Raw genomic sequence first — 12,246 nt, forward strand, 5'->3', positions numbered from 1 at the left:
CTTATTCAAAATGATACTCATGGCAGAATTGCTATTCACGTGGCCAAAAGAGAATCATATCACCAAAATTTTAATAAAATATTTTTATTATAAAAGTAATATAAACCACATTATAGAGTACCTAGGAAAGAGTGGGAATGGTATCTTCAATTTCATCTCCCAGTGCGTTGACATTTTGGTTTGAGCACAGTTCTTTCCTGACTCTTTTTCTTAAGCACAAACACATTCAAAGCATTTTTATTTATTATTTCTTTTTATCATAAACACATTATATTATTTCTGGTTTGCACAATATTTCTTTAAGTGACTACAGTGTAGGTTACTCAGTCCTTTTGGTTATTTAATTTTTCTTAGTTTTTTTTTAATAATTATAAACAATGCTAAAATAAATAGTTTGAAACCCACAAGTATTTTAGGTTAGTTTCTCAGGCTGGATTCCCGTAAGTATAATTAATGGGTCAAAGTTCTGGCTGTATATCCTGCCAAATTATTTTCCTTTTAAAAGGTTGCATCAATTTATAATGTTAAGAGCAATATATAAAATACAAATCCTGCTACACTTTGGCTGACATTTTGTTATTATAACTTTAAAAGCCAATTTACTCATTTCTCGATGAAAATGCCTTTCTTTAATCTTCATGCCTTTGATTGTTTGTGAGGGTCTGTGCGTCTCACATGCAGACTCGGTGGTTGTGGCTCTGCTTCCTGCAGAATCTACCCCATCTTGTTCATTTGGCTGCACATTTCCAGATGTCTTTAATTCATACCCTCCCTCCCTTGCTGCATGACTCATCCTAAACCCTCATCTCCATGTTGACTACTCTTCTTTCCTGACTGGCTTCCTCCATTTAGCCTAGCATCTACCAGTTCCTGATCCTTTCTCTCTCACTAGCATAATTCACTGTCTCTTTTGTGGGTTTCCTTCCCTTTACACACCTCAAATATTTGAGATGTCTCTGCTGAGCACACTCTTCTCACTCTCCATTTTCTTGCAAGCAGATCCATCTTTTCTCATGGTTATAAATTCAACTCACAGATGGAACTTTTATTCAGACTCTTCTCCCGTATTTCCAATTATCCACAGGATGTCACAAGGCTGCCGTAGCTGAGGCTGATTTTTTGTTTTGTTTTGTTTTTTTGAGACAGGGTCTCCCTGTAGTCCTGCTGACCTGGAACTTGCTATGTAGACCAGGCTGGTCTAGATCTCACAGAAATGTGCCTGCCTCTGCCTCTGGAGTGCTGGGATTAAAGGTGTACACCACCACTCCTAATTTTGAGGAATTTCGAATCCCTTTCTATATTGGTTCCTCTCTACCTTCCCCATCTCACTCATGACACCTGTGCTCACTGGGATTTTGACACTCCTTTTCACTCCCTCACTCCTTCATTTCTTTACGCTGTCCTTTCCCACCATTTGTTCAGTAAGCCTTACCACCCTGACTCTGGATCTACCCACATTCTTCTATTTTTGTTGCTATTTGATTAGTTTAGGTCTTTACCATTTTGTGGACTTCTACAATTTAGATTCTTCTCTTCTGCACATTCTGTTTGCTGAACAGAAGGCTGTTTAATAACAGAACCAGATGGTGTATCTCCCCTGCTTATAATTCTTCTAAAGCTACCCATTGCACTTGTAAGAGAACCTAAATTCTTCAATGCGCTCTGCAATACCAGGCTTGGCTTTTCCTCATTTACTCTAACACCTCTCTTGCCTCTCTGTTTTCTAGTCCAGTTATTATGATCTTGCCTCTTCTCACATGTATCAAGCATCAACACTTGGATCAGGTGTCCTCTGAATTTTTACCCAAGTCTCTACTTTTCCTGTGGTCTCACTTTAATACCTATTTCCTGGAGACATTTCTGCATCTTCTTATGGATAACATTTTCCCATTTCTAGAGGGGTTTTTGTTTCGTGATAGCCCTTGGCACAATTTGAACGGTACCATTAGAGCATCTGTTGTCTCCTGAAGGATGTGAACCCCATGGGGACAAGGCCATGTCTATTTGTACCACTGTGTCCAGCAATTCTTGGTAAATGTGCACACTTGTTGAATGGATACACACTGACAACAATCACTTTATCTTTTGGACCATAGGGAACCACTGAAAGATTGTGCCTGTTGAATGGTGTTTGGGAAGATTACTGCTGGATCATTTGGCAGAAGCCTACAGCATGTGTTCCAGGAGTACATAACTGGATGTCAAGTAAACGATTAGGTATCTATTGCAATCATGAGGCTAGAGATGATGAGTGTCCAAACTAAGGAGATAAGACACCTCATACACTCAGCGTGAGCTGGGTGACAGCCCAGTGGAATCCATTCAGTTTGAAGATGGGCAAGGTCACTTTGGAAAGACAGATTGGTGACTGGATGGAGGCATCAGATGTGTTACTTTAGGTTGAAGGCAAGCTAAGAGGCTTGAGGCAAGCAAGTGTTGGGTATTTTAGGCATTCGACTATGAAGGGAGGAGAGGGGGCTGCCAAAGTGCAGTGTGGGATTGAGGGAAAGGATGTCCATTTTAGAGAGAACATTAGGAATGCATGATTTTATTCTGTGTGGGACAGAGATCTGGTAGAGAAATGGGAGGTTAGACATAGAGGAAGGAAAGAGGCCAGCAGGTAAGCAAATTCAGTTCACTTGCATGTGTGCAGTATGGGTACAAGTCTAACTTTAAACAGGAGGATGGTGAATACTTTTTCTTGAGACTGAAGCAAAGGAGAAGGTAGTGGTTGCAGAAACCACCACATTGTCAGTGTTGCCACTAGTGTTGTTCTTGACCTGGTTAAGTGTAAACGCTTGACGTTGGAACATGATATCAGATTTCTTTTGCATCTTCCCCAATGCAGACTTCACTTGTGAGCACAGAAAAGTCAATTAATGCTATGCAAATATACAAACTGGGGTCTCAACACTCTAAGGAATATTCATCCCAACTTGATCCAACTGCAGAGCCCATGATGTGTGTGGTTGGGGTTGTGTTACTTGAGAAACCACTTACAAGCCACATGTACAGCATCTTTCCCTAAAGAACCAGGCGCTCCAGACACAGTTTGTCAGATCTTTCCGCTGCCGTGGGTCTCAGCATTCCACAGCTGGGCATTGTTAAGAGCTTCGCCATATCAAAACAAGTCTCCAGCCAGTGGCCACACTTTGTGGTAGAGACTGACTCACTCTCCTTTTTGTTAACTTACTGAAGTAGGACGATCAACACCCTGTAAGAGGGAATAGTGATTTTTCTCATATCAGTGGCAATGAGGTGAGCCCTGGTCTCATATCTCCTGTCCTCCAGGACAGGCCCTGTTCTATATTTTGGACACATATGAAGTATAGGGTATAGCTATGACCCATCTGGAAGGGGCAAAAGCCTCGGTGTCTTCACAGTATAAATCAGTCCAGATTCCAAGGTTATGAGCCAGTCTACCTAGGGTAGCCTGCTGCTCTCCAGGTTCTTCTTCTCCTTATGATGCTCTCAACCTGAGAAGAAACAAAAAATATAGAGGCACTCTCTAAGTTGCTTACTCTGCTTGCTCTGGCTTCCTGTGGAAGCCAGAGGATTTGGTTCCCACCATGGAAGTCATTTTATCTAGATCCGATCTACTGAATTGTGCTGAGTGACCTCTGGTTAATCTTGATTGGCTGTTATGACTGACTGAACAGGCTCAGGCAGGAAAGGATAGCTTTAGCGGGAAAGATGCCTTAACTGATAAATATCAGGAAAAAGCATGAGAGGATATTTATTGGCACAGTGTTGTATCTTAGAATATGAATAGATGTAATATATAACATATTTCATTCATTCTAGTTCCTTACTTCGTGAACTCAACAGCAATATTTTTCTCTGCTTGTTTACAGTTGGGCTTGCTTTGAGACCCAGACTACTGGTTGGAATGGAGGAGGGGAACACTTTGACCCTTGACCTGAAGAGGTCCCTGAACTTTAGGTGATATATAACCCACAAAGGTCTTCAGTAGAGGGGGCATGCCTACAAAGGCTTGAAGCACCGTGAAACCTCAGAATTTATACATGTAGATTTCCACAGACAAGAGGAATCCATAAGCAGTCTCAGAAAGCAGTGCCAACTCATATCTAGTCACTGGTTTATATTTCTAACTTGCGTCAGTTAAAAATCCATTTGAAAATGTGATTTGGTAACGCAGATTTATGTCCCCTAAGATACCCAAATGTGCTTACTTAGTGCTAACAGAACACTAATAAACAGGCATAAATAACTACAATTTCATGAGAACCCCAAAACACAGAAATCAGATGTTCTAGGGCCAAGCAAAGGCCTTTGTGTAGTGGATCCCACCTCCACCTATTGGCTCTGTGGGCTAGGAAGTCATTCTATGGATCTCAGAATTAGGCAAGACCTCTGTGATGCTGAAAAGAAGGCATGACTTGTGTGTTTTCTTAGAGTAAAGGTCACCCAGCATTCTGAAGACTCAGTTACAAGTTCCTTCTGACTTATAGGAGCTATAAGGAAATTTAAGCTGGGAGTGAGTATTTGTTTTTCAAAAAAATTTATTATTTAAAAAATTATACATATATGTGTGTGCCCGTGCACCCGAGTGTAGGTGTCCACAAAGTCCGGAAGAGGGCATTGTGTCACCTGAACCTGGAGTCTACAGATGGTTGTGAGATGCCTGGTGTGGGTGCTGGGAACTAAACAATACTCTTGCTCAATTGCTGAGCCATTTCTCCAGCCCTTCAAGTGTTGTTAATGAGCTTATTTTCTCCCAGCTCCTTTTTTAAGAAAGGGTTTCACTATGTAGTTCTGGCTGGCCTAGAACTCACTATGTAGACCATGTTGGCCTTGAACTCACAGAGATCTGCCTGCTTCTTTCTGACTCCTGAATGCTGGGATCACAAGCATGTGCCACCATGCCTGGTCTTTAATTACAGATTACAAAACCATGAACATATCTTATCCCAGGCAGACTGGCCCTCATGAGGATGGGTTGTGACATGCCTGCCCAGCATGGTATGTGTGGGTACTGAGAACATATTGGCTGACTCTCTTGATGTTGGATGATGATGATTATCTGCTATTATAAGTAATTCCGCTGGAGACATGTTTGTGATTGAATGCCTGTGTCTTCCTGTAGTGCCTTAAGACAGATTCTCAGGGGAAGAAGGAACTCAGGATAGGGGGATAATAGGAGACAGGTTCTATCAAGGGGGAAATGGGGGTACTTAAATTCGGAAGGGAGGAGGGAGGTTAGACATGGAGAGAGACAGGAGAGATAAAGCTTAGGTAGTGTAAAAAGCCAGAGGGAAATACAGTAACTCAAAAACCCTTGAAAAATACACATATACTATCTGAATATGGGGGCATGTGTATACCTGAAGGTTACAAAACAAGAAACACAGTGCTAGACAGGCAAAACCTCCCTTCGAGTTTTTGGTCAGTCGGGAGTCCAAGAGACTCCCAAAATAACACAGCCTATTGCCACAGCCCAGAACTTGAAGGTAAGACTACTGCTGAGGACAGGACATACTTTGGACACCAGACTTAGGGCAATGGAGCTGGAACTGGCCTGGTAGCCTTTTCCCTGAAGACCAGCTCTCATAGTTCTAGAGGATACTATGCAAGCTGCTAAGGGAGAAAATTAATCAGTGGTCCAACTGTAAAGCCTAATAACCACGATAACTGGCATAGCAAACTATCTCTGTTGGTGCAGTAGTGGTGCTTTTATCCAGGGGGGTAATCAATACCTATCTAATTGGACTTAAAGCCCTTTTAGTGGGAGGAAATTCGTGGGTGGCATCACTGTAAATATAGCCAAACACACACAGCTGGAGAGGTCATAGATCCTAGGGAAAACCCTATCTCTGTCCTCTTTCTATACAAATTAAATTTCTTACTGTATGCTAAATATAGATCCTTATATTTATAGACAAGTATACCATACACCATTCATTTTTTTTTTTTTTTTGCAACAGATGGAGGCTATTACAGAGTTCTACAACTCATCACATACAAAGAATATATGTCTGAGTAATGCCCAGCCCTAAGTGACACATCTACAGTGGAGCTTCTAGATCTAAGGCTCTTGGAACACAGCAGAACAGGGGGTAGAGATAATATTAATACATCGCTTAATTCTCACCATGGAAGCTTCCTCATACAGCAGAGTGCTATATACATAGAAGACCACAACTGGTCAAGTTTTAGAGAATAAGGGACTTCAGAATGTGTCCCTGAATAGAAGTCCTAAATTAAACCTCATACATGGCTCAGGGACCATTGTGGAAGAGGGGGCAGAAAGATTTTAGAGCCTGGGTTGGTGCATGAACATAAGGAAACAGGCTTTCAGGCCTCTGGGAACTTGCTCATATGAACTTGCAGCAATGGTGACAGTATACACAAGAGCCATGCTGACTCAGTCAGACAAAAACCCAACATAAAACTGGGGAAATGGGCAGGAGGCCCCAACCCTAGCCAAGGAGCTATTGGCAACCAATTGCTTCAGGGTGAGGGAGAGTAGATCTTCTTTAAGGGAGGGACTTCAGATAGGCTGACTAGACTCCAGTGAATGAACTTGCATGAAGGGACATCTGGGTACAAATGCTTGACTGAATAAGACAATATATATGACAGAACACATGAAATCCAGGGGGAGGGAGCTATGGGGAGTGCAGATGGGGAAGAGGATCTAATTTTGATTAAGAACTATTGTATGAAATGTACAAAATCTCAATAGAATATTTTTTAAAAGATAGGTTCTCAGACATGGAACCAATTTTAGTGTTGCCATGCATCTTTGGAAGCTTTGGAAAGCTTCTAGTTGGGGCATACCAAAGTATATTATTGACTTGCTTCTTTTGCTGAAGTAAGCTAATCCAAGGTGTTTCATCATTTTAAAGAACTTAAATCTCAGGACTGGAAAGATAGCTCAGTGGTTAAGAGCATTTCCTGCTTTTGTGAGAGAGCTGGATTCAGTTTCCAGTAGCCACAAAGTGGGTTACAACTGGCTGTTACTAAAGTTCCAAGGGATCTGATGTCCTCTTCTGGCCTCTGCAGGCATTACACACAGATGGTGCACTTACATACTGTGGGCAAAACACTATTACACATAAAATGAAAATAAATAAATCTTTAAAATGTTAAACCTTTTAGCTAATTTGATAATATAAATAGATGTGAAATGTTCGGAAGTGTGGTTCAGTGACTGGATACATGGATTTACTTGTTGACCTTTGGAAACACCTGCATGTGATTACTTACCCTTTAATGTCCATAGGGCACTAGTAAACAGGTATAAGTAATAATACCCTGTTCATAATACCCAGTTCTTTCAAGCTGTGTGTCTCTGTCTAAAAGTGACAATAATTTGTTATTATCGATCCAAAATTATTCTACAGTTGGTTTTATTGATGCTCCCCTTTTAAAGAAAATATTTTTTATTATTTGTGTGTGTTTGTGTGTGTGTGTGTGTATATGTGTGTCTGTGTCTGTGTCTGTGTCTGTGTTTGTATGAAATGTGCAGTGCCCAGGGAGGTCAGAAGAGAGCATTGGATCCCTTGGAGTTAGAGTTACAGGCAGCTATGAGCTACTTGATGTGGGTGCTGGGAACTGAATTCAGGTCCTCTGAAAGAGCAGCAATTGAACCACTGAGCCATCTCTCCAGTCCTCATCTTTTTCTTAATTAACATGATGGTATGATGGTATATATGTCCCCTGACCTATCTTAGTCACTTTCTGGCTGCTCAGGAAGACTACATGGGTACTTTAGATGAGCGTACTACTACATTACAAAACTCTTCCTTGTGATATGGCTCTGATGTGCCTGGGCTGGACACTAGTTCAGTTCCCCAGATGACTCTGAGGTGTAGCTGGAGATGGAGGCCATGAACTGAGACTACAGATATGAACTTCCTGCGTTCTCATTTTCTGTTTCCTTTTTATAAAAATTTCCAGTGTTTATACTTTTTTTATACAATCTAAGTATGGGCTCCTTGGAGTGTGTGGTGTTGACTCAGGAGCCAGATGCCTGGAAATAAATCCTGCCTCATCCTTTATAAACTGTGGTATTTTGAGTTAGCCATGTTGTTTCTCCTGTCCTTGATTTCCTCTGCGGTCAGTTGGTACCCAACTATAACATTCACCGGGTGTCTTCATTAAAAGGATTGATTGGATTGGTATTTATGAAGTGTATAAAATGTCTAGTACATTATAGGAATTTGAGAAGTACAGACAGTCATTAAAATCATTTTTTTCACTAGTTTTATTCTAAAAAATATTTTCCTGCTCTAATGTCAGACAGAAATTGCTGCATATTTTTCTCAAGCTTTTTACCTTTTCTCATTGCCTTCTAAGTGTATATTTTACTTAGATCTGGGATGAAACTGATGTAGAAGAAACAACTCCCATCAGGGCCCCAAAAGGTTGATATACAGTTTTTCTAACTCTGTACCCACTTAAATTACTTATTTCTCATTTCAGGACCCCAGTAAAACTTGTTTTCTGATGTTATCTCCTGGCTTCTGGTGCTCATGCAAAGTGACCCTGATATGCACTTTACCATGGTTTTGAAGTCAGTGTGACTTGGGCCTTATCTCATCTGTGCTCATCTGTTTGCTCCTTTGGATCCTGAAGACAGACCAACAAGAAGTTACAAATAGCTTTCTGAATACCTGTTGTCAAGACTCAACTTACTCCTGGAAAATTCAAAGGGACATGGTACTATTGCGTGTACAAATGCCCCATGACCATTATTGCAAACCGTTTTGCTTTTGTAGTACCCAGATAGGGGATTTTTAAATGAACCTCAGTATCCCCTCATAAAGCACATCTTGGTGGACTGGGTCTCACACTGGCTACCACCTCCTGCTCTCGGTCCTTCCTCTGGAGCTCCCACACAGTGTGAGCCAATCTCATTGGTTGAGCTCAAGAATTTGATTGGAGTTAAATCAAAGGAAGTGAACAGCAGCAAAAACAACTGTAAATTTTTTATAAATTTCACTTTTGAGAGGAGTCTAAACATCTTTGCCTTTATCAACTTTCTAACAGCTCTTTTGAGGCAGCTGGCCACACAGAACTTGGTTTCAGGAATACTAGGCTCAGTCAATACAGGACAGGGAGTGGGGCTTGTTGGTGGCTGTGAGGACACTAGGACATTGGGAGTTCCGGTTGGTATATCTGTATTGCCTTCAGTTCTGTGGTTCCTGACTCTCTATCCCAGAGTGCTTTCACAGTGAGTAAACAGTTACCTTCAAAATACTAGGAGACTTGATCCAGGTTAGCAAGGCTGTGGATATCTCGCTCCTTTATATAACATAAATGACCAACTCTGTGGTCTTTTACAGAGATCATGCTTTTGCTATGAATCTTTGGCACATACTTTTTAACTTTTATGAATATCACCTTAGTAAGGATGGGGTTATTTAAATCAAAAGTGCTCATACTTGCAGAAGTACTGAAAAGTCTTACACTAGAATGTACATGCACTATTGAGTTAAAATCTTGGTCTACAGAAATCTTTGTTAAATGAATGGAAAGTCTTGTTTTTTAAAAAAATATCTAACAGCAGTAACTGCATCATGTGGTCATTAAATCACATGACATCGCTTTAGCTAATCTACTGTGCCATTGAAATGAAAAGGCTGGATCACACTGTACTCGATTTTATGTTGAGTCAGGCTTCTTCAAGCTGTCATGAAACCACCTTAAGTCACATTAGTACTTGGAAGCCACTGGGGTACCCTTCGCTGTGATGGGATGGTACTGATTAAATTTCCTTTCATGCAGCTCCTGTGAGTCTTCAAGCTACTCCCGGGGAGTAGCCCAAGGCTTAGGAAAACCCTGTTCTCAGTTGTCTCCTTCCCGGGGAGAAACGAGGGGGGAGGGGTGGGAATGGAACAATTAGTTTTCAAACACTCTGCTGCAGGAAGCTGCCTGTTACAGCGGGTCACGTTTCTCTTGTTTACTGGTCTGGGACATTTCTGTTGCGTACTTCTTTTGTTTTCTCTGGGTGTAATCTCTGTTACACATGGAGCTCAGACAATGTAGATGACCCTGTCTTCGATGCACAGAGTTCTCTGTCAAGATATTGTTGTCCTTCCCTGGGCCCAAGTTCCATTTTAGTGCAAAGGAGAAAAAAAAAAAAAAAAAAAAAAAAAAAAAAGAGAGTTTAGACACTGATGGGAAAAGTCAAGCTGCTTACTGTCCACCCTTTGAAGCCACGCCCAGCAGGACACTTCCTCTAACCTTCTCTGGGATCCCACACAACAGCTCCTGTAGGCCAAGGCAGGCAGATGATTAACATGAGGCTCACTCCCTTGGTGCTAAGTTCATGTACCAGGCATCCTTTAGAGAAAAACAAAAACAAAAACCAACCAAAACACCCCCCACCCCGGACACACAGGCATAGCAAAACAACTGCACCTACTAAAAAATTATCTCTTTGTTAAGATCTAGACGGATCCTTATCACCTTTATTTTCTCAGCCATCTGTGGTCAGCATTAGAGCACTGCAGGCCCTTCCATTAACAGGCCCCCTGATGGTCTATAAAGGGGTCTTTATCAGGCCCATCTTTCACTCTTCTCATTCTGAACACCGCTCCAGTGTATCTGTGTGCTCTCTGCTCCCCCTAACTCTAGACAATGTAGATTGACCCAGTGGTGTGGAGAGACATTTATCAACATATAAGGTGGATGACCGATTCTGAAGTATCTAAACAGTGTGCTATTTATGCCTGGCTCTCTGTGTCTATTGCAATGGCCCAGATAATAAGTGCAGTAAGCATAAGAGTGCAATCTCTTCTTGGGCTGTCGTGTTAATGAACTGTGAAACTAGACCGATGCATTCACAAACACATAGCACTGTGTCACAGGGAAATAATGTTGGGCTTGAAATCATCTATCATACCCCTAGCAGGTCTCATTGTGGTTGGTCGTCACTGCCTTCTACTTTTTAATGTCTTTGATGATAATACACATACTGAATGGGAATTATAGTTTATAAATGCAGGCCATTAACATTAGCACAGTTATATATACAGTTTTTCAAGCAGATTTAAGAAACGCATAGACCAATTCCTACACATGCATGTCAGACATAGTTATTTGGACAGGCTCATGTATCAATACACTTTATCCAATTAAGTGGATGCAATTTTAGAACAATTTTCTAAGCCTGCAAGCTTTCCTTGATGGGGGTAATTTCTCTTGCGTCCAGTATTTTTTTCTCCTTAAGTATTTTTTTCCATGTTCAAATTTTAATTTATTTTAATAATTTTTTGTATATTTTTTTGAGAATTTCATACATGAGTATTATATTTGCATTATTTCCATCCCTCCCAGCCCCTTCCAACTCCCCCATGTCCCACCCACTCCCTCTCAATTTCCTGTCCTCTTCTTTGATTATTATTGCTACATATGCCTACATACATTTATAAATATACATATATACATATAATGCGCTGAAGTCAATGTATCTTAAACATAAAAGAAAAAGCATGTGACAGGGGCAGAGAGGAAAAAAGTAGGTAGCAATCAAAGATGGATGACCCAATAAGGAAGCTGGGAGGCATGGCCAAGAGAAACAGCCGTGCTTATTTGCTGCTTCTCAATCCTGAAGAAAAGCGTAGGGGCGGATTGTAAATAAGCCCACAGTGACCATGGCTAAAATGGTTTAACAAAGAAAACAGGCACAGGAAGGCGAAATGACACATTCATTTGCGTGGACCTTTTATAGTTTCCCTAAAGTACAAACAACTTCTAGTCCTTTAGAAATGCACAATGCCACCCAAATCCTGGACATATTTCACAGTATCATTAGGCACTTTCCACTTGACTGGTATTCATAGCTCTCAATAAATGAAAAGTAGATTTAAAAAAAAAAAATCTCTGAATTTCTCCACTTGGATTCCCTGCACACCGTATATTTGGTCCTAACCCAGCATCACCTGGCCAGAACAGCTCAGATCATCTTGTTGGTCATGTCTCATCCAGAACATCTGTTTGTGCTGGATGACTCTTCTTATTTCCAGTCCTTCTTTTAACTTTGTCATTTTCTATCTGTCTGGGTTGTTATCAGCCCTTTTATTTCACACTGTACTGTTTGCTGCCAAGTTCTTGCAAAGTGGGAATGAAGAAGTTACACTGTATGAGACAAAGCAACGCCACTCAACTAGGAGACACAATAAGGAGGGGCTTCAAAATAGGTGTGTGTGGGGGGGTGAAGGCAGTACCTTACATTCCCCAGTGTAGCAGTTCAGGGTGTTATGAAGGCAGAAGTGA

The sequence above is a fragment of the Nannospalax galili genome, unplaced genomic scaffold (genome assembly GCF_000622305.1).
Source record: "Nannospalax galili isolate Female #2095 unplaced genomic scaffold, S.galili_v1.0 scaffold1068, whole genome shotgun sequence".
Lineage (NCBI taxonomy): Eukaryota > Metazoa > Chordata > Mammalia > Rodentia > Spalacidae > Nannospalax > Nannospalax galili.